A 24,465-nucleotide genomic window follows, 5' to 3' on the forward strand; every position below is an offset into this window, starting at 1 on the left:
GTAGAGCAATTACAAGACACGATTAATAATTACATAGCCTCCAAAATCCCAGCTGATCTGCATAGAAAGTATCTACAACAAATGTGTATTTAGAATAGATAGCATGCATCCAATTTATCAGAGGAAAAAACATATTAATATAAATGATTTAAAATAATCAGAGCAAGAATTCTAACGGCTATAACAAAGATAGACACATAATTATTAAGAGACATTTTCCAAGGTAAGTGCAGAATGAATACCTTACACATATTTGTTTTATTTATACTACATTGAGCATTTTATGTATACTACTACATTTGTTTACCTGGTTAACCAACTTTTATCTATAAAGTAAGTAATCAGACAAAACATAATCTGATGCCATTTGTTACATTTCAAATAATATCAAGTAAAATATAAACTTATTGATGTGAATAAGGTAAGTGATGAAGTTTTGACAGACCTATTTGGGGTGAACAGTATTAAATACAAAGACACTTGAAATACTTCATAAATGTGTGTCTCAGAATAAAAACATCAAAGTATAATTTGATGAGCACAAGCTCTTTAAATTAACAGCAGCTGACAGCACCATAAAGCAACAGAAATTCTGTTGCCTGTTATAACCAACCTAAACTAGCAACAAATGCAAAATTCACATAAAGTGCCAGTTACAAAATAATTATTGTAACAGATTTTATTTTAGTAACTACAAAAAAATTACATTTACATTTATTCAGAATATATATATATATACACACATATAAAATGGAGAGATATATGTAAATCCAAAGAATACATGACATTTGGGTGTTTTTTTCTTAGAAAAAGTAACACATTATTATCTACTTTGTTTCATTTCCACTTTAATTTTCTATAAAAATGATAGCTAAATATTGGAAATCAGCCTCTAAACCTGATAATAAAGGAATTATTGTCCCATACTTATTTCCTGTTACTGTGTATATTCTTTTCTAAATTTGAGATATGAAACAATTCAAGCTATCAAATTTTCTGTATTCAGTCTTAAGATAGGGTAGATCCTTTCAGTTTATCGTAGAAAATAATTCCATGGAGAAGTACATATAACATTGATGGTCACTACACAGCCATCCCCAAGTTTATAAGGAGTACCTTATACATAAATGATCCTGGAAGATGTAAACAGCACCATGCCTGGCTCTGTCATCAAATAAAGGGATGACCTTAGGTAGGTATCTTGCTTTTCAGTGCTTCATTTGTTTTTAACATATTTTCTGTCCCATCAATCTCACAAAATATTGTGAAGCTTAAGCAAGATAAAGAATTTAAAATATTGTTTAAGAAAAGATGAAGAATATTATTATAATAGAAAATTTGAAATCACTCAGTATTAATTAAATATTAAAATGTCTAAGCTAAGTCATTTCCTAATAAGAGCCTAACAGCTGAGGTTATTGAGAATTTAATTTAAACTTTAGTTATGATAAAAAGTCAAAATTACATATTATTGCCACTTCAAGCAGTATTCAAATTATCCTGATTTCATAGCCTGGTAGCACTATATATTAAGACATTAGCACTGAAAGAATTCTAACTATACCATTTCATGTGAAAAAGTAAGTTGCTGTTTAAACTTCTTATCTAATTACGAAACAGATTCTCCTTATTTTTTTAAGTTTTAAAATTTTATCTACATCTTGAAAACATCTAAGCCTTGAAAACAGGCTAAGCTTTATCATTCACAGAGATCTAATCCCCTTCACTTATAAAATAATAATCTTGTATATTGTATTTCAATATTCCTCTTAAGAGAAGAAAACTGAGCAGAAAAATGGTACTTTAAACACAGAATACTAACCAACATAAGCACAGTTGGTGGCCCAGGTTTATTTAAGAGAATCAGCATCTGCATTATGTTTCTATTCCAGGAAACCCCTATTTATTTGCAAATACTGTTCTGTTTCTCAAACAGTCAGAAAATCCAAGTTCTTCAATATCCCTGGCTTGCCAAGCCAATGTAGTGCATGAGCAACTTGCCTCAACTACAGCCTTTTCTATCCAATACTATTACCCTTTTCCTAATTGTTTCAAAAACATTAAGTAATGGTATCAGCAAGATTGTCTATATTATAGGACTTTTACTTGAAAATGTGTACCGTATTTCCTATCTTTATTAAAAATTGATTTTAAGGCTGGGCACAGTGGCTCATGCCTGTAATCCCAGAACTCTGGAAAGCCGAGACGGGCGGATCATCTGAGGTCAGAAGTTGGAGACCAGCCTGGCCAACATACTGAAACCCTGTCTCTACTAAAAATACAAAAATTAGCCGGGCATGGTGGTGTGTGCCTGTAATCCCATCTACTCAGCAGGCTGAAGCAGCAGAATGGCTTGAACCTAGGAGGCAGAGGCTGCAATGAACAGAGATCACACCACTGTACTCCAGCCTGGGCAACAAGAGAGAAGCTCCATCTCAAAAAAAAAAAAAAAAAAAAAAATTGATTTTAAATATAAGAAATAAATCTAGATAAAGTTTAGGGCTTTGTCACTATGTTGTTAAAAATAAAAAAGTTTTTGTTTTTGCTTTGGTTTGTTATTTGTTGTTCTTTTTTAATTAGGAAGTTATTACTTAGGGAATCTACTTGCTATTAGACATATTTTTATCTATAGTCATAAACTTTCTTTTGTAGAAAATTGTGCAATGGGAGCAAATTTTTTCAGTCTATTTTACGAGGCTATCCTTGAGGCTGCCAAGGGATTCTGGAAACTAGTGTAAGGCTGCTGGTAATCCTTCCAGAAGTTTCAGGCACTCAGCATACTTTAAATGTTTTAAATAGGCATGAGCTTCTGTGAGCTAATGACCAAATAATTTTGCAGAGTTTGGTTTATAGGCTGATAAATGTAGTGAGTAAGCCCTGAAAAAATACCATAAATTAGCTTCAGGTCTGACTGATAGGGAAACAGATCTTTGCATGAATAAAGAGAAAAAATTGGCTGGGCACGGTGGCTCACACCTATAATCCCACCAATGTGGGAGGCCGAGGCATGTAGATCACCTAAAGTAAGGAGTTCGAAACCAGCCTGATCAACATGGCGAAACCCTGTCTCTATTAAAAATGTAAAAATTAGCTGGGCATGGTGGCGGACTCCTGTAATCCCAACTACTCAGGAGGCAGAGGCAGGAGAATCACTTGAACCTGTGGGGCGGAGGCTGCAGTGAGCCGAGAGTGTGCCATTGCACCCCAGCCTAGGCAACAGAGCAAGACTCTGTCAAAACAAACAAACAAACAAACAAAAAAGACAAAAACTTAAGTTAAACCCAGGAAATCCACTCACAGCCGAAACCAAAGTGTCCACTGTAATAACCACTTCACACTAAAGGTTAAACTAAGAGACAAAGAAGCCAACAAATATAGTGCTAAATAAATGCTTTTTACTGAAAGATAGCAGAAGAGAAGAAATAAACAAAACTGAAGAAAAACAACAAAAAATGTCCTCATTTGTATATCAACTAAGGAAAGGCAGAATATTGATAACATAAAGTTCAATTCTTAGGAGGGAACCTAACATAGGCTTTAAAAGAAAACGTTTCAGTTATTTTGTCATAATTTGAGTCTGGGTTCCAACACTCACTAATTGTGCAACTTGATTCAAGTTCCTTAAATGTTTAAGGCCTTGGTTTTCCTATTCACAAAATGTGAATAGTAGTAGTTACCTTGTAAGACTAGGATGAGTACAGGGATGTAACATGTAACCTCTTATAACTGTGCCTGGCACACAAGAACTCATTATACATTAGTTATTATTACTAGTAGTAACATTTATATTGTTATCATCAGAAACATCATTGAAAGAGCCAGAGAAAATAATGAGGATTCTCCCTGCCCACCCTTGAGGAAACATTGCATGCTCAGTGTGTAGGCGTTCAGGGAATTGGAGAACAAGAGCACCACATAGCAGAACTATTTTAGATGTAGTTTCTAACGTGGTATGAGTTACACAAGGCTTTACAATAGCAAAAACCTATTAAACTGTGCACTTAAGATCAATGCGTTTCACTCTGTGTAAATTGTACCTCCCTTTTAAAGGTAAATAGGTACCATACGATTCCCTGATATCATCAACTTTTGAATTAAATAAATTGTAGTCATAAGTTCACCAGATAAGAGAGCTTCTACTTAATGCCTTTCTGATCTCATTTCCTACCATGTTCACATCAGTCACTTAGGTCTCCTGGCTGTTCCTTAAATATGCCAATTACTAGCTTGCCTCAGCGCATGTGTGATTGTGCTTTCTCTGCCCAGTCGTAGGTTCATGGCTCCCTGCTCATGTTTCCTTCAGATCTTCCTTCCTTCCTGTTCAAATGTCACATCACCAAGAGCTTTCCTATCAGCCTATATAAAACAGCACACACACCTTACTCACTCTCTTATCTTCTCACCCCACTTAACTTTCCTTCTTAGCAATTATCACCCCCAATTTACTGAAAAATTGTGGGTTTTTTGTTTCTTATTGTCCCCCTTTCTTAAGTGGTAAGCTATATGAGAACAGGATTACACTTCTCTTACATACACCCTCTCTAACTCCAATATATTTAAATTTTAAAACTACAGCATTTGTTGTTATGGGCTGAATTGCCCTTGCCTGCCACATTCCAAAACTTCATGGGTTCAAGTCCTAACCCCCTTCATAGGTTCAAGTATCTTAGAATGGAACCATATTTGGAAATAGGGGATTTAAAAAGGTAATTAGATGAAATGAGGTGAGATGGGTGGACCCTCATCTAATCTGACTGGTACCCTTCAAGGAGGAGATTAGGACACAGGAAAACCACGTGAAGATACAGAGAGAAGGCAACCATTTGTCAATCATAAAAAGAGGCCTCAGAATAAAATCAACACTGCTGACATCTTGATTTTGGACTTCTAGCCTCCAGAACTGTGAGAGAAAATACATTTTTGTTGTTTAAGGCACCCAGTCTGTGGTATTAATTATAGCAGTCCCAGCAAAGGAATACACTGGCTAGTTAAACCCACTTTCCTGTACTCCACTTCTACATGCAAACAGGTGAACATGGCTGGCACGAAACTCCCAAATTATTCCACCTCTTCTCATTTTAAATCTATGCCCACATTGCAGTGGAGTCCAAATCAATCTCCATCTTTCAGACAACAATTTTGCAGTTTATTTGACTTCCTCATACTGTCATCTCCACACTTGCTTTTTCTCATGGCTGATCACTATGCATCTACATTTAACAGAGAACATACAAACAATCAGGAGAGAATTTTGCATACTACCATGTCAAATGTATCGCTTGCTTGTTTCTATTACCACCATACCAAATTTGGCAAGTCCAGCTGTTACCATGGTGAACTGTCCCTTTAAGCCCCCTGCCCTCACATATTCAAGGATTTGACTTTTCTGCATTAGTTTATCTTTTCTAACAAGTCATTATTACCAACATGCAAAGATGTTATATTTATAATAATCTTTAAATAAAGTAATTTCACCACACATATCTCTTCAGGTACCCCTACATCCATCTATTCACGTGTAATGTAAAACTTTTGAAAATAATTATGTATGTCTATATATCCCTATCCTCCCATTCTCTCTTAAACTTCACAGGCTTTAGGTCCTGCCACTATGTGGAAATCTTATGTGACAAGGTCAGGGTCAAATCCAATGATCAATTCTTAATCATTATCTTACAAAAATCCTCAGCAACATTTGGTACGGGTTGGCCAAAAACCGTGTACTCCTTTCTAGCAACTTGTTTCTTTCACATTGCATATTTGATTGTGCAGCAAATTCTGTTGGCTCCACTTTCAGATTTGTGCCACTTTTCACCAATTCCACCACTACAACTATAGACCAAGCAGCCACCAGGATTCTGAAATGCTGCCTTAGATTGTTTTTAAAAAAGTTTTATTGAGATATAATTCATATATCTGATAATTCACTCATTGTATCATTCAAAGTATACAATGCAATATAGTCACACAGTTGTGTGTCTATTACCACAATCAATTTTAGAGCATTTCCTTTCCTCAAAAAGTAAACCACTCCCCTTTGCTAGAACCCTAGATCCTAGCATCATCCATAGACATAGGTAATCACTAATCTGATTTATTGTCTATGAATTTTCCTATTTTGAATGTTTCATATAAATTGAATCATACAATATGTTGCCTTCATGACTGTCTTCTCTCAGCACAATGTTTTCAATGTTCATTCACGTTGTAGCATATACGAGTACTTCATTTCTTTTTATTGCCAAATAATATTCCATTATACAGCTATATACATTTTATTTATCCATTCATCAGTGGATGCACATTTATGTTGTTTCTACATTTTGACTATCATGAAAAATTTAAGCTGTGAACATTTACATACAAATTTTCTGTAGACATGTTTTCATTGTTCTTGGGTATATACCTAGGTGTAGAATTGCTTGATCATCTGCTATGCCTTAGCATCTTAAATGTACCCTCATTATAATCTATTCTTCACACAAAAGGCAGGTGGTTCCTGTTAAAATTTAAATTTAATGGCCGGGAGTAGTTGCTCACACCTATAATCCCAGCACTTTAGGAGGCCAAGGAGGCCAAGGTGGGCAGTTCACAAGGTCAGGAGATTGAGACCATCCTGTCTAACACAGTGAAACCACATCTCTACTGAAAATGCAAAAAATTAGCTGGGCCTGGTGGCGCACGCCTGTAGTCCCAGCTACTCAGGAGGCTGAGGCAGGAGAATCGCTTGAACGTGCAGTTGCACGTTGTAGGTGCAGGTTGCAGTGAGCCGAGATCATGCCACTGCACTCCAGCCTGGGTGACAGAGTGAGACTCTGTCTCAAAAAAAAAAAAATTTTTTAATTTAATTTAATTAGTTATCTTCCCTGTTCTGCTCATTATTGATCAACAGCTTTTATCACATTTAAAATAAATTGTAAATCCTATCCTTGGCCTGAAACACATGTATTGGTCAACACTAAGAAGGGATGGCAGGAATAAGAATATTTATGGCTCTCTTTGATAAAGGTGCCTACATCACCATCCTACCTGGTTTCAGGTTACAGGGCTGCTGTTTCAGGCCAATCAGTCACTTCCAGCCATACCACTATGGCCCATGCAACTAAACTGGGTCATATTTGCTGGTTTCCAGACCCATCTACAGTCTGGCAATGTTGTGCCGTTTGTTGCAAAGGCCACCTAATAATATAATGATAGTCAAGGTATTAGAGTTTCCAAACTCAATGCTCAAGTCTATTATATAAAATGGCATAGTATTTTTATATAACCTATGCACATATTCCTGTAGTCCTTAAGTCATTTCTAGATTATTCATAACACCTAATACAATGTAAGTGCTATGCAAATAGTTGTTATGCTAAATTGTTTTTATCTGTGATTTTATTGTTGTGTTTCTACTTTTACTGTGTTCGTTTGCAAATATTTTCAATCCAAGGTTACTTGAATCTGCGAATGCAGAAACTGCAAACACAGATGGCTAACATTACTGCTAACTAAATCCCTCTACCATGGCCTATGTGGGCAAACATGGGAGGTATAATGGGTCTCTATATATTTTGTAAAAATGTCTCTGTTCCACTTGCATTTAACACTTTCATATGAAAGCTCTGGGTTAGATTAATAGAGGACTGGAGAGAAGAAAAGCAAAGTTATACTGAAATAGGGCACACAAAATTTCATGGCTGTGCAGAAAGCAATAATTCTGACATCTGGGGAAGAAATGGCTTGTACACCAAGAGTTGTGGGGAAGAGGATGGGTTAATTAATGCTGTGTTTGTCACCTAGATCCAGAATCAGAGCCTGGCAAAATAATCATATGGCCTGCCTGAGTGAAGTAGCATCTGTGGCTGACAATCCAGCCTGCTGTTCCATTTGTCATCTCTTCCAAGTGCTATGAAACAGAAAAACTCATGTGGGCATGGCCAGTCCTAAACTGCTCTGCTGTGCCTGATGCCATAAATGGCTGCTCCCAAAAAGATACCCTTCCTCCCACCTAAGCAAACACAAGAACTTGCATAACATTTTTTCTATCTGGCTGACAGAAATTCACTTGCTTCTCCTGATATCTGAGCACTTTGGCTTATGCCATGTATACAATCCAGGCTACAACTCTTCAGTAACATGGCACATGCTTAATCAGACCAATGTAATGATGATCCAAATAAAGTTTAATAAACAATCCTGATTGGACAGACTTGTATCCCTTTGGGCTATATGTTTGTACATGGGCAGAGTGAGCCATGGACTATCTCTCCATGGAAATTCAGATTCTATTAAATCATCTATTGCAATGGTGAACAAAGATAAGCAGTTATATGTAAACTCCCTTGTATCAGTTGTGCTGGATAATACATTGTTCTTAGACTACTACAGTTTGGCTTTATAGAATAAAACCTATTGATATCCTCTTAGACTTATTTACGGTGACTGAGTACAGAACCATGGGGAAACATGAGTAAAGTCAAAACTCCAGGTTGGCCTAATCCTGTTGTTAGAAGTTCTGTTCGTAATAGCCTTATGTAAATACTGTATGAGGAAAAACTAAGTGAATCTGACCCCAGCCACTGTCACATTATTTAGGGTGTTCAATGGAGTGCCATACTCACATGAAAATTCACCAGAAGCCAACATTATAGAAGATCAACAGTGGATATCATTGAGAGACATTCCTTCACTCTCATCAATTCCTAATACTTCCTGCTGGGGATGCCAACAATGTAACGCCCCAAACACTCCAGGCCACTTTTCATAATTGTGTTTGCAGTAAGGAATATTGAAAAAGGAGGTGAGAAAAAACGGCTACTGTTTGTCCCATCTGGGACAAACACAGGAAGCAAGTGGAACTCACACAAATACATATTGTACTTCTATAGTCATACCATCTTCATAGAATGGATATCCCTATACGCAAGCATGTGTGAAAGGACCAATATGTGACAAACTGCATTGACACGTGACATCTAATGGCTCATGTACTTCCTGTGCCATGAGTAAAAAATGTCCTTTGCTCTAATACAGAAGTCTATTCTGCCAAAATCCATGAAATAATAACAAGCTAACTTTTAGCTTTTATGTGAGGTGAAATCAAATTCCAGACCCTTCACAGACCTGAAATAATCACACACAGAAAAAGCAGGATATATGTATGTGTGTCTGTGTAAATTTTCATATTTCCAGAAAACTTCTAGAAAGATACACTCACTAAACTTAGTAATCTCTGAACAACAGAATTTGCAGTCTTCTGTAAGCTTGAATTTTTACTATAAGCATGTATTACTTTAAGAATAAAACAACCACTTTAATTATAAAAACTAAAATATTCCTTTCATTTATCCTACAGATACAATTTAGTGCCCACATAAGTGCCAACACTGTGCTAAGGCACTAAAGATAAATTCAGAAAAATCCTCTGAGATACTACAAAAGATGACCATCCCCAAGACATGCAGTCATCAGATTCTCCAAGGTCAACACACACAAAAAAACGTTAAAGGCAACTAGAGAGGAGGGGCAGGTCACCTACAAATGGAACACCATCAGGTTAATAATGGATCTTTCAGTAGAAACTTTGTAAGCCAGAAGAGATTGTGGGACCTATATTCAGCATTCTTAAAGAAAAGAAAGTCCAACTAAGAATTTCCTATCCAGCCAAATGAAGCTTCGTAAGAGAAAGAAAAATAAAATCCTTTTCAGACAAGCTCGTGGAATTTGTCATCACCAGACTCACCTTACAAGAGGTCTTTAAGGGAGTGCTAAACATGAAAATGAAAGACCATTACTTCACACACACACACACACACACACACAAACCCACTTAACTATAACCCACTGACACTATAAAATACCTACCATGATCAAGTTTACATAACAACAAGCTACTATAACAACATGATGACAGGATCAAAACTACACATATCAGTATTTACCTTAAACATAAAGAGGCTAAACATTCCCACTTAACAGGATAAACACCCCACTAAACAGGCACAAAGTGAAGATTTGGATAAAGAAGCAAGACTCAAGCATATGCTGACTTCAGGAGACTCATCTTACATGCAATGATACTCATAGGCTCAAAGTAAAGGTATGGACAATAATCTACCAAGCAAATGGAAAGTCAAAAAAATATTGAGCTGCTATTCTAATTTCAGACAAAACAGACTTTAAAGCAACAAAGATCAAAAAAGACAAAAGAAGGACATTATATTTGTTACCAACACTGGGACACAGAAATTCTCTTGAACCTACAAAGAGACTTAGATAACCACACAATAACAATGGGAGATTTCAACACTCAACCAACAGTATTAGACAGATCATTTAGGCAGAAAACTAACAAAGAAATTTAGGACCTGAACTCAACATTTGACCAAATGTACCTAACAGATATATACAGAACTCTTCACCCCTTAAAAACAGAAGATATATCCTTTTCATCTGCACATGGCAAATACTCCAAAATCAATCACATGTTCACCCATAAACCAATTATAAACAAATTTTTTAAAAGCTGAAATCATACCAACCACACTCTCAAAACACAGAGCAATAAAAATAGACATCAATTGGGCCAGGCACACTGGCTCATGCCTGTAATCCCAGCATTTTGGGAAGCCAGCGTGAGGGGATCACCTGAGTCAGGAGTTTGAGACCAGCCTGGCCAATATGGTGAAACCCCATCTCTACTAAAAACACAAAAATCAGTCAGGCATGGTGGCAGGACCCTGTAATCTCAGCTACTGGGAAGGCTGAGGCAGGAGAATCACTTGAACCCAGGAAGCAGAGGTTGCAGTGAGCCAAGATTGTGCCATTGCACTCGAGGCTGGGCGACAAGAGCAAGACTCCATCTCAAAAAAAGAAAAAAAAAAAAAAAAAAAAACGAAGATCTGTCAAAAGCATACAGTTACATGGAAATTAACCTGCTCTTAAATGACTTTTGGGCAAACAATGAAATTAAGGTAGAAATCAAGAAATTCTTGGAAACTATGAAAAACAAAGATGTAACACACCAGAATCTCTGGGACACAGCTAAAGCAGTATTAAGAAGAAAGTTTATAACACACATGAAAAAGTTTAAAAGATCTCAAATTAACAACATAACATCACTCCTAAAGGAATGAGTAAAACAAGGGCAAACTGACTTCAAAGCAAGCAGAAGGAAGGAAATAACCAGAAACAGAGCTAAACTAAACTAAATTTAGATGTGAAAAACCATAGAAAAGATCAATGAAGCCAAAAGTTGGTTCTTTGAAAAAATAAATAAGATTAATAAACCACTAATTAGAATAATAAAAAGGGAGAGAAAATTAAACACAATCATAAGTGACAAAGGAGACATTATCACTGAATGCACAGAAATACAAAAAACCCTCAGACACTATTGTAAACACCTCTACTAACACAAACTAGAAAACAGAAGAAATGGATAAATTCCTGGTTGAGTTCCAAAATTGAGTAAGTAATAAAAAACCTACCAACCAAATAAAGCCCTGGATGAGAGGGATTAACAGTCAAATTCTACCAGACATATAAAGAACTCGTGCCAATCTTACTGAATCTCTTCCCAAAAATTGAGGGGGAAGAAACCCTCCCTAACTTACTCTGTGAGGCCAGTATCATTATCATACCAAAACCTAAAAACAAACACAATGAAAAGAGAAAACATCAGGCCAATATCCATGATGACCATAGATGTAAAAATCTTCATAGAGGTTTAAAAACAACATACTAGCAAACTGAATCCAGCAGCACATCGAAAAGTTAATGCACTGTGATCAAGCAGGCTTTATCCCTAGGATGCAAGGTTGGTTCAACATACGTGAATCAATAAATGTGCTTCAACACATAAACAGAACAAAAAATAAAAACCACATGATCATCTTGATAGACACAAAAAAGGCTTTCAATAAAATTCAATATGCCTTCATGTTAAAAACCTTCAACAAACTAGGCATGAAATGAATGCACCTTAAAATAAGCGCCACCTATGACAAAACCACGCTGAATAGGCAAAAGTTGGAAACGTTCTCCTTAAGTTCTAAAAGAAGACAAGGAAGCCCACTCTCACTACTCATATTCAGCATCATACTGGAGTCCTAGTGAGAATAACCAAGCAAGAGAGAGAAATAAACTATCCAAATAGAAAGACAGGAAATAAAACATCTCTGTTTGTGGACAATAGGATTTTATACTAGAAAACCCTACAGTCTCTGCTAAAAGGCTACTAGGTCTGATGAACAACTTCAGCAAAGCTTCAGCATACAAAATCAATGTACAAAAATCAGTAGCACTTTTATATACCAATAATGTCAGAGCTGAGATCTAAATCAAAGAGGCAATCCCCACAACAGACACACACACACACACACACACACACACACACACACTCAGGAATACAGCAGTACAGCTACCCAAGGCAATGAAATATCTCTACATTGAGAATTACAAAACACTGCTGAAAGAAATCAGAGATGACATAATGGTTAAACAGTCTATGCTCATGAATAGGAAGAATCAATACTGATAAAATGGCCATACTGCCCAAAGTCATGTACAGATTCAATACCAATCCCATCAAACCAGCAAGGACATTCATCACAGAATTAGAAAAAAAACCTATTCTAAAGTTCATATGGAACCAAATAAGAGCCCAGATAGCCAAAGCAATAATAAGCAAGTAAAACAAAGCCAGAGGAATCACACTACCTGACTTCAAACTACACCACAAGACTAAAACAGCGTGGTACTTACTGGTAGGAAAACAGACATAGACCAGTGGAACAGAAGAAAGAACCCAGGAATAAAGCCTTACACTTACAGTCATCTGATCGTCAACAAAGTCAAAAAAACTAGCAATGAGGAATGGACTTCCTATTCAATAAATGATGCTGAGATAACTGGCTAGTCATATGCAGAAAATTGAAATTCCTTTCACCATATGTAAAAGTCAACTCAAGATAGACTATAGACTTAAATGCAAAACCTAAAACTATAAAAACTCTAGAAGATAACCTAGGAAATACTACTCTGGACATAGGTCCTGGCAAAGATTTCATGACGAAGATGCCAAAAGCAATTGCAACAAAAACAAAAATTGCCAAGTGGGACTTAACTAAAGAGCCTCTGCAAAGCAGACAACAAACAGACAACCTTCACAACCCTCAGAAATGAAGAACATATCTACAAACTACGCATGCATCAGAGGTCTAATATTCAGAATCTATAAGGAACTTAAATAAACAAGCAAAAAACAAACCCCATTAAAAAGTGGACAAAGGACATGAACAGACACTTCTCAAAAAAAGGCATGCATGTGACCCACAAACATAAGAAAAAATGATAAACATCACTAATAATTAGAGAAATGCAAATCAAAACCACAATGAGATACCACCTTACACCAGTCAGAATGGCTATTAACAATTCAAAAATAACAGATGCTGGTGAAGTTGCAAAGAAAAGGGAACGTTTACACACTGCTAATGAGAATGTAAATTAGTTCTGCCAGTGGGGAAAACATTTTGAAGATTACTCAAGGAGTTTAAAACAGAACTACCATTTGACATAGCAATTTCATCAGTAGGTATACACCCAAAGGAATATAAATCATTTTACTATTAAGACATATATATATGTGTATGTCCATTGCAGCACTACTCACAAGAGCAATGACATGGAATCAACCTAGATGCCCATCACTGGTAGACTAAATAAAGAAAATGTGCTACATATACACCATGGAATACTATACAGCCATAAAAAGAATGAAACCATGTCTTTTGCAGCAACATGGATGGAGCTGGAGGCCATTGTCCTAAGAGAATTAACACAGGAACAGAAAAACCAAATACAGCATGTTGTCACTTATAAGCGTAAGCTAAACATTGAGTACACATAGACATAAAGGAGAAAAAATAGACACAAGGGCCTGCCTGAAGGTGGAGGGTATGAGGAGGTTAAGAACTGAAAAACTACCTTTTGGGTACTATTCTCATTACCTGGGTGATGAAATAATCTGCACACCAAACCTCCACAACATGTAATTTACCCATGTAACAAATCTCTACCTGCCCCCGTAAACCTAAAATAAATGTTGGAAAGAAAAATAAAATAAAATGCAGATTTCAATAGAGTAGGGCTGGCATGTCTAACAACCTGGGGTGATGCCAGTGCTGTGGCCCACTCGACCTCACCATATCTGATAGGCAAGTTCTGTGATGTATTTTCAACTTTTCTCTTGAATTAAATAAAAATAAATATAAATATGGGAATGAAATAAAACAGACAACAAGACACAATTCCTGCCTTCTGTCTTAGGATCCAGGATGGGAGATAGACAAAAGCAGTGGATCAGGGATAAGAAAATGATGTATGAAACATGGAGTAATTCCAATATGTAAAACTCTTAACAGATAGTTTTTATACATAACTACTAATGTTGAGAGAATGAAGTGGCAAACAATACTTAGCTACAGAGTGAGTGAAATAAGGGTGGAGTTAAATTTACAGAGAATGTTTAGAAAGCAGTAACATTTTTAAAAGGCAGATGCCTTGTATATCAAGGCAATTTGTTACACATAGCTCCCTTCAGCCATGCTTGAATTTAGGGATATTCACTCTATGAAGATGCTATGGCTGTCAAAACCTAAAATATATGATAGTGGGGCTTTAAAAGGAATAGATAATTATTAAAATATAATGAAATTAAGAAGTCCTCATAAAGAAAGCTTTTAAAAAGGAATATATGAGCCTCAAAAACATAATGAAATTAAGTGATTTTAAAAATCCTGTTCATCAACCTAAAAATTTCTCATGGTTCATTTGATATAGCATTTAATGACTGTTCAGTATTCATCTTATAACATGGCAAACCAATGGTTCAAGCTTGTTCATTAATAGTCGCCAAGAGGGGAAGGGAAAAATTCAGAATGTTCAAGTAGATATAAAACTAGAGATTTAAAATAACACTAGAGCATCTAGACGGTTCCCAGCAGACATCTGTCAGCTAGCTGGCTATCTTCTGCCATAAATCTCCTGATTAAAAAGAAAATAAATGTTTCCACTGAGACATCAAACCATTAGAAAATCTAAACCTCAGCTTCCTAGTTGGTCTTAAGGCTTCTGAATTCTTCATGACAAAATATGTAAGGAATGTATTACAAGCGTTCTTTCTTTGAAATGTGTAGAATAATGTGGTTATTTCTTATGTAGGCTTCTATTTCAAAACAGGGGCATTTATTTGTAGAAAATAATGAGGAATAATATTATATTATCTTGTAAAATTATGTCAGAGTCACTCCGACTAGTCTGGTTGACAATTAATGGGGGATAGAAAGTGAAATAAAGTCAAACAAAAGCACAGAACCCTAGACACAAAAGAACCCCTAGTAGCACACAAGAGAGATGAAGAAGGGGCTTTTACAGGGTACTCTAGAGGCATACTACAATTGCACAAATGTAAACAAAGTTTTATTTGTCTGCTCCTATATTTTAATGATTGATTTTTAATCACATCTTATCCACGGAATAAATGCACTCTTTTCTTAAACTAGATAATAAAGTATTAATAGGTGAAATAGTCATCCTCTCCCTCTGGGGAAAAAAACAAAACAACTCATTAAAGCTTATATGAACGTACTTCATAATTTGACTTGCAGCTTTGGTTTTTTTCCTGCAAACTTCCTGGTAAAGTTATTATCCATAAGTTAAGTGCCTTAAAAGACAGGCAATTAGAGGAAAGAAGTAAATAATTACATAAAGAACTAAATATTCCAAATATTGAACACTCGCCAATTAATTAACAGTAAAGTAAAAGTATCAAGTCACCATGGACTTAAAATTCATATTCTTATTAGCAAAGCAAACTTGTCATATAACATTGCTAAAGATGATAATTTGTTAATCAATATAAAGCAACTAATATAATGGAGTGTATAATCCATTAATAGAAAGCACAGAGAAGCTATAAAGTAAGAAAATCTGCCACAAATACAGGAGAAAAGGAAAAATGTAATGCAAGATGTAACAGGTAAGGAGAGATTACCATTATGTGTACAAGTCATGAAAATCCAACCTGTAAACAAAGCAACATTTCCCCTATCATCTGGCAAAACTTCTAATTCATTTAATTAATAATTGTGCATATTAAAGGACTATAAATTAAAATTAAACACTATTTGTAACAAAATTATATTTTGGCAAAGATGGGATAAATGGGTCCTTTCTTTCTTTGCAGATGGAAATATAAATTGGTAAAAACGTTTTTGGAAAGAAATAGCATTTATTAAAAATAAGATTTTTGACCTATTTTCATAAAAATTATCATATACTTTGAACTAGTAATTTCTCCACTGGACACTCTTTTAAATACCCCATATTGAGAAAAGGCTTTAGGTAAGAGATATTATGACACTATTTTTTAAAATTACAATGTCTACTTATATATGCACTATGATTTTAACTGGTTTTTAAATTATTCATATACAAGCACTGGAAAAAAATGTGCAAATGTGGGAACTTTTGTTGTGTTTCTCTAATTCGTTTTGTGATTTTTACACAGTAGCTAGAAATAGTATCTATTATCTGAATAATGGGGAAGATATGTGTTTTAATTTAAAGTAATAAGAAAATCACCAATAATAGTGATACAGACTAAATTTCTGACTCATTTGCTATTTGTGTTGATGTGCATGTGAGTATATGGCACCCACACAGTCATGAAAACCACGCAAACATAGACCAACAGACCCAAAGAACTGTCAAGGGTTATTCATAAAACAAAATAAATGAGAAAGAAAAGGAAGACAGAATTCCCCGTTAAAACGAAGCCTGATTTAAGTAATCTGCTTCCAAAATTCTAACTTTCACTAGTCTCTAGTATTACAGACTCCGGAAAGATAAAAGTTTGCCTCAAATGTGAAATTATTTTAAAACTTCACATTCTTTTGAAGAAAATGGCTAACTTTTCAAACCTGGACTCGTAACCAAAATTCAGGAACTATCTCTTTCCAGTTGTATATGTGGCTTTTGTTTCAAACAAATACAACCTTAAATCCATCAGGACCATATTTAAAAGTGATTATTGAAAGTGGAAAAGACTACTCACTTCTAACTATTCTCACCATTGCCGCCTGTATTTCCCTCAAATCCAGTTAAATCTTTAGAAAAGAAAAAACACCAATAAATCGTATAATCATCTCATGTAAATAAACTTTAATGTATTAAAATCATACATACTTGAACCCCAGAACATTATTTTTTTAATATGATTTAGATTAAAATCACATGCAACTTGAGGTATCTGAAACCCTTAGTGATTTTTGCATTAGAAAAGCATTGTCTCCTATCAATGGTGTACAACAATTTGAAAAAAATCATGATTGACAGGCAAGAGAAAGTAATAAAGGTATTAGAATAGGAAGAGAGGAAGTCAAACTATCTTCATTCGCAGGTAACATGATCCTATATCTAGAAAACTCCATCATCTCAGCCCAAAAGCTTCTTAATCTGATAAGCAACTTTAGCAAAGTTTAAGGATACAAAATCAATGTGCAAAAATTGCTAGCAATCCTATACACCAACAACAGGCATACAACCTAATCACGAATGAACTTCCATTCACAACTGCCACAAAAAGAATAAAATACTTAGAAATACAACCAACAAGGGAAGTGAAGGACCTCTTCAAGGAGAACTACAAAGCACTGCTAAAATAAATCAGAGATGACACAAACAAATGGAGAAACATTCCATGCTCACAGATAGGAAGAATCAATATCGTGAAAATGGTCATCCTGCCTAAAGCAATTTATAGATTCAATGCTATTTTCATTAAACTACCGTTGACATTCCTCACAGAATTAGGAAAAAGAATTTTAAAATTCATATGGAACGAAAAAAAGAGCCCGAATAGCCAAGACAATCCTAACCAAAAAAAAAAAAAAAGCTGGAGGCTTCATGCTACCTGATGCCAAACTATACTACACAGCTCAAGTAACCAAAACAGCATGGTACTGGCACAAGAACAGACACCAGAAATAAGACTGCACACCTACAACTATCCGATCTTTGACAAACCTGACAAAAACGATCAATGGGGAAAGCATTCCCTATTTAATAAATAGTGCTGGGAGAACTGGTTAGTCATATGCAGAAAACTGAAACTGGACCCCTTCCTTACACCATATATAATAATCAATTCAAGATGGATTAAAGATTTGAATACAAACCCAAAACTATAAAACCCCTAGGAGAAAATCTAGGCAATACCATTCAGGATGTAGGCACAGGCCAAGATTCCATTCCAAAGCAATTGCAACAAAAGCAAAAATTGACAAATGGGATCAAATTAAACTAAAGAGCTTCTGCACAAAAAAATAAATTATCAACAAAATAAACAGACAACCTACAGAATGGGAAAAAATTTTTGTAATCTAGCCATCTGACAAAAGCCTAATACCTAACATCTATAAGGAACTTAAGCAAATTTACAAGTCAAAAACAACACCATCAAAAATTGCACAAAGGACATGAATAGACATTTTCTTTTTTTTCTATTATACTTTAAGTTCTAGGGAACATGTGCACAACGTGCAGGTTTGTTACACATGTTTACTTGTGCCATGTTGGTGTGCTGCACCCATCAACTCGTCAGCACCCATCAACTCATCATTTACATCAGGTATAACTCTCAATGCCATCCCTCCCCCCTTCCCCCTCCCCATAATGGGCCCCAGTCTGTGATGTTCCCGTTCCAGAATCTAAGTGATCTCATCGTTCAATTCCCAACTATGAGTGAGAATATGCAGTGTTTGGTTTTCTGTTCTTGCGATAGTTTGCTGAGAATGATGGTTTCCAGCTGCATCTATGTCCCTACAAAGGACGCGAACTCATCCTTTTTTATGGCTGCATAGTATTCCACAGTGTATATATGCCACATTTTCTTAATCCAGTCTGTCACTGATGGACATTTGGGTTGATTCCAAGTCTTTGCTATTGCAAATAGTACCACAATAAACATACGTGTGCATGTGTCTTTATAGCAGCATGATTTATAATCCTTTGGGTACATACCCAGTAATGGGATGGCTGGGTCATACGGTATTTCTAGCTCTAAATCCTTGAGGAATTGCCATACTGTTTTCCACAATGGTTGAACCACTTTACAATCCCACCAACAGTGTAAAAGTGTTCCTATTTCTCCACACCTCTCCAGCACCTATTGTTTCCTGAGTTTTTAATGATTGCCATTCTAACTGGTGTGAGATGGTATCTCATTCTGGTTTTGATTGGCATTTCTCTGATGGCGAGTGATGACGAGCATTTTTTCATGTATACGTTGGTGTGTGCATGTCTTCTTTTGAGAAATGTCTGTTCATATCACTTGCCCACTTTGTGATGGGGTTGTTTTTTTCTTGTAAATTTGTTTGAGTTCTTTGTAGGTTCTGGATATTAGCCCTTTGTCAGATGAGTAGATTGCAAACATTTTTTCCCATTCTGTAGGTTGACTGTTCACTCTGATGGTAGTTTCTTTTGCTGTGCAGAAGCTCTTTAGTTTAATTAGATCCCATTTGTCAATTTTGGCTTTTGTTGCTGCTGCTTTTGGTGTTTTAGACATGAAGTCCTTGTCCATGCCTATGTCCTGAATCGTATTACTTAGGTTTTCGTCTAGGGTTTTTATGGTTTTAGGTCTAACATTTAAGTCTCTAATCCATCTAGAATTAATTTTCGTATAAGGAGTAAGGAAAGGATCCAGTTTCAGCTTTTTACTTATGGCTAGCCAGTTTTCCCAGCACCATTTATTAAACAGGGAATCCTTTCCCCATTTCTTGTTTTTCTCAGGTTTGTCAAAGATCAGATGGCTGTAGATGTGTGGTATTATTTCTGAGGGCTCTGTTCTGTTCCATTGGTCTATATCTCTGTTTTGGTACCAGTACCATGCTGTTTTGGTTACTGTAGCCTGTAGTATAGTTTGAAGTCAGGTAGCATGATGCCTCCAGCTTTGTTCTTTTGACTTAGGATTGTCTTGGCAATGCGGGCTTTTTTTGGTACCACATGAACTTTAAAGCAGTTTTTCCAATTCTATGAAGAAAGTCATTGGTAGCTTGATGGCAATGGCATTGAATCTATAAATTACCTTGGGCAGTATGGCTATTTTCACAGTATTGATTCTTCCTATCCATGAGCATGGTATGTTCTTCCATTTGTTTGTGTCCTCTTTGATTTCACTGAGCAGTGGTTTGTAGTCCTCCTTGAAGAGGTCCTGTACATCCCTTGTAAGTTGGATTCCTAGGTATTTTATTCTCTTTGAAGCAATTGTGAATGGAAGTTCATTCATGATTTGGCTCTCTGTTTGTCTGTTACTGGTGTATAAGAATGCTTGTGATTTTTGCACATTAATTTTGTATCCTGAGACATTGCTGACGTTGCTTACCAGTTTAAGGAGATTTTGGGCTGAGAGGATGGGGTTTTCTAAATATACAATCGTGTCATCTGCAAGCAGGGACAATTTGACTTCTTCTTTTCCTAACTGAATACCCTTTATTTCTTTCTCTTGCCTGATTGCCCTAGCCAGAACTTCCAACATTATGTTGAATACAAGTGGTGAGAGAGGGCATCCCTGTCTTGGGCCAGTTTTCAAAGGGAATGCTTCCAGTTTTTGTCCATTCAGTATGATATTGGCTGTGGGTTTGTCATAAATAGCTCTTATTATTTTGAGATACGTTCCATCAATACCTAGTTTACTGAGAGTTTTTAGTATGAAGGGCTGTTGAATTTTGTCAAAGGCCTTTGCTGCATCTATTGAGATAATCATGTGGTTTTTGTCTTTGGTTCTGTTTATATGCTGGATTACATTTATTGATTTGTGTATGTTGAACCAGCCTTGCATCCCAGGGATGAAGCCCACTAGATCATGGTGGATAAACTTTTTGATGTGCTGCTGGATTCAGTTGGCCAGTATTTTATTGAGGATTTTTGCATCGACGTTCATCAGGGATATTGGTGTGCCAGGCTTTGGTATCAGGATGATGTTGGCCTCATAAAATGAGTTAGGGAGGATTCCCTCTTTTTTTATTGATTGGAATAGTTTCAGAAGGAAGGGTACCAGCTCCTCCTTGTACCTCTGGTAGAATTTGGCTGTGAATCCATCTGGTCCTGGACTTCTTTTGGTTGGTAGGCTATTAATTATTGCCTCAATTTCAGAGCCTGATATTGGTCTATTCAGGGATTCAATTTCTTCTTGGTTTAGTCTTCGGAGAGTGGAAGTGTCCAGGAAATTATCCATTTCTTCTAGTTTTTCTAGTTTATTTGCATAGAGGTGTTTACAGTATTCTCTGATGGCAGTCTGTATTTCTGTGGGGTCGGTGGTGATATCCCCTTTTTCATTTTTTATTGTGTCTATTTGATTCTTCTCTCTTTTCTTCTTTATTAGTCTTGCTAGCGGTCTATCAATTTTGTTGATCTTTTCAAAAAACCAGCTCCTGGATTCATTGATTTTTGGAGGGTTTTTTGTGTCTCTATCTCCTTCAGTTCTGCTCTGATCTTAGTTATTTCTTGCCTTCTGCTAGCTTTTGAATGTCTTTGCTCTTGCTTCTCTAGTTCTTTTAACTGTGATGTTAGGGTGTCAATTTTAGATCTTTCCAGCTTTCTCTTGTGGGCATTTAGTGCTATAAATTTCCCTCTACACACTGCTTTAAATGTGTCCCAGAGATTCTGGTATGTTGTATCTTTGTTCTCATTAGTTTCAAAGAACATCTTTATTTCTGCCTTCATTTCATTATGTGCCCAGTAGTCATTCAGGAGCAGGTTGTTCAGTTCCCATGTAGTTGAGCGGTTTTGATTGATTTTCTTAGTCCTGAGTTCTAGTTTGATTGCACTGTGGTCTGAGAGTTTGTTATAATTTCTGTTCTTTTATATTTGCTGAGGAGTGCTTTACTTCCAACTATGTGGTCAATTTTGGAATAAGTGTGATGTGGTGCTGAGAAGAAAGTATATTCTGTTGATTTGGAGTGGAGAGTTCTGTAGATGTCTATTAGGTCCGCTTGGTGCAGAGTTGAGTTCAATTCCTGGATATCCTTGTCAACTTTCTGTCTCGTTGATCTGTCTAACGTTGACAGTGGGGTGTTGAATTCTCCCATTATTATTGTATGGGAGTCTAAGTCTCTTTGTAAGTCTCTAAGGACTTGCTTTATGAATCTGGGTGCTCCTGTATTTGGCGCATATATATTTAGGATAGTTAGCTCTTCCTGTTGAATTGATCCCTTTACCATTATGTAATGGCCTTGTCTCTTTTGATCTTTGATGGTTTAAAGTCTGTTTTATCAGAGACTAAGATTGCAACCCCTGCTTTTTTTTTGTTCTCCATTTGCTTGGTAGATCTTCCGTCATCCCTTTATTTTGAGCCTATGTGTGTCTCTGCATGTGAGATGGGTCTCCTGAATACAGCAAACTGATAGGTCTTGACTCTTTATCCAATTTGCCAGTCTGTGTCTTTTAATTGGACCATTTAGCCCATTTACATTTAAGGTTAATATTGATATGTGTGAACTTGATCCTATCATTGTGATATTAGTTGGTTATTTTGCTCGTTAGTTGATGCAGTTTCTTCCTAGCCTCAATGGTCTTTACATTTTGGCATGTTTTTGCAATGGCTGGTACCGGTCGTTCTTTTCCATGTTTAGTACTTCCTTTAGGATCTCTTGTAGGGCAGGCCTGGTGGTGACAAAATCTCTAAGCGTTTGCTTATCTGTAAAGGATTTTATTTCTCCTTCACTGATGAAACTTAGTTTGGCTGGATATGAAATTCTCTGTTGAAAATTCTTTTCTTAAAAAAAAAAAAAAAAAAAAAAAAGAATGTTGAATATTGGCCCCCACTCTCTTCTGGCTTGTAGAGTTTCTGCCGAGAGATCTGCTGTTAGTCTGATGGGCTTCCCTTTGTGCGTAACCCGACCTTTCTCTCTGGCTGCCCTTAACAATTTTTCCTTCATTTCAACTTTGGTGAATCTGACAATTATGTGTCTTGGTGTTGCTCTTCTCAAAGAGCATCTTTGTGGCATTCTTTGTATTTCCTGAATTTGAATGTTGGCCTGCCTTATTAGGTTGGGGAAATTCTCCTGGATGATATTCTAAAGTGTTTTCCAACTTGGTTCCATTTTCCCCCTCACTTTCAGGCACACCAATCAGACATAGATTTGGTCTTTTCACATAATCCCATATTCTTGGAGGCTTTGTTCATTTCTTTTTCCTTTTTTTTTTTTCTGTAGACTTCTCTTCTCACTTCATTTCATTCATTTGATCTTCAATCATTGATACTCTTTCCTCCAGTTGATCAAGTCGGTTACTGAAGCTTGTGCATTTGTCACGTTTCTCTCGTGTCACGGTTTTTATCTCTGTCAGTTCGTTTATGGCCTTCTCTGCATTGATTATTCTAGTTATCCATTCTTCCATTCTTTTTTCAAGATTTTTAGTTTCTTTTCACTGGCTACATAGTTCCTCCTTTAGGTCTAGAAGTTTGATCAACTGAAGCCTTCTCCTCTCAACTCGTCGAAGTCATTCTCTGTCCAGCTTTGATCCATTGCTGGCGATGAGCTGCATTCCTTTGGAGGGGGAGATGTGCTCTGATTTTTTGAATTTCCAGCTTTTCTGCCCTGCTTTTTCCCCGTCTTTGTGGTTTTATCTGCCTTTGGTCTTTGATGCTGGTGACGTACTGATGGGGTTTTGGTGTGCGTGTCCTTTCTGTTTCTTAGTTTTCCTTCTAACAGTCAGAACCCTCAGCTGTAGGTCTGTTGGAGATTGCTTGAGGTCCACTCCAGACCCTGTTTGCCTGAGTATCAGCAGCAGAGGCTACAGAAGATAGAATATTGCTGAAAAAATATGGAACGCTTCACGAGTTTGCGTGTCATCCTTGTGCAGGGGCCATGCTAATCTTCTCTGTATCGTTCCAATTTTAGTATATGTGCTGCCGAAGTGAGCACGACATTTTCAAAAGAAAACATACACATGGCCAACAAACAGCTCAACATCATTGATCACTAGAGAAATGCAAATCAAAACCACAATGAGATACCATGTCCCACCAATAAGAATAGCCATTATTAAAAAGTAAAATAACAACACATGCTGACGAGGTTGTGGAGAAAAAGGATCACTTATACACTGTTGGTGAGAATGTAAATTAGTTCAACCATTGTGGAAGACAGTGTGGCAATTCCACTAAGACCTAGAGGGCAGAAATGCCATTCGCTCCAGCAATCTCATTACGGGGTATGTACCCAAAGGAATATAAACTGTTCTATTATAAATATACGTACAGACATATGCTCATTGCAGAACGACATGGAATCAATCTAAATGTCCATCAACAACAGACTGGATAAAGAAAATGTGGTATATATACACCATAGAATATTATGCAGCCATAAAAAAGAATGAGATCATGTCCTGCGCAGGAATACGGATGGAGCTGGA

General features: G+C 36.3%; 1 protein-coding gene and 1 non-coding gene across 2 annotated transcripts in view; both read right to left on the reverse strand.

Annotated features, from left to right (window-relative positions):
* GALNT13 (polypeptide N-acetylgalactosaminyltransferase 13) overlaps positions 1–24,465 on the reverse strand; it is a 605,545-nt gene that overhangs the window by 526,210 nt on the left and 54,870 nt on the right. The gene's annotated exons all lie outside the window — the stretch shown is intronic.
* On the reverse strand, positions 23,866–23,972 carry LOC115893426. The gene has a single exon (XR_004053423.1). It is a non-coding gene; the product is annotated as a U6 spliceosomal RNA (small nuclear RNA).

Source organism: Rhinopithecus roxellana, chromosome 14, assembly GCF_007565055.1.
Source record: "Rhinopithecus roxellana isolate Shanxi Qingling chromosome 14, ASM756505v1, whole genome shotgun sequence".
Classification (NCBI taxonomy): Eukaryota; Metazoa; Chordata; class Mammalia; order Primates; family Cercopithecidae; genus Rhinopithecus; species Rhinopithecus roxellana.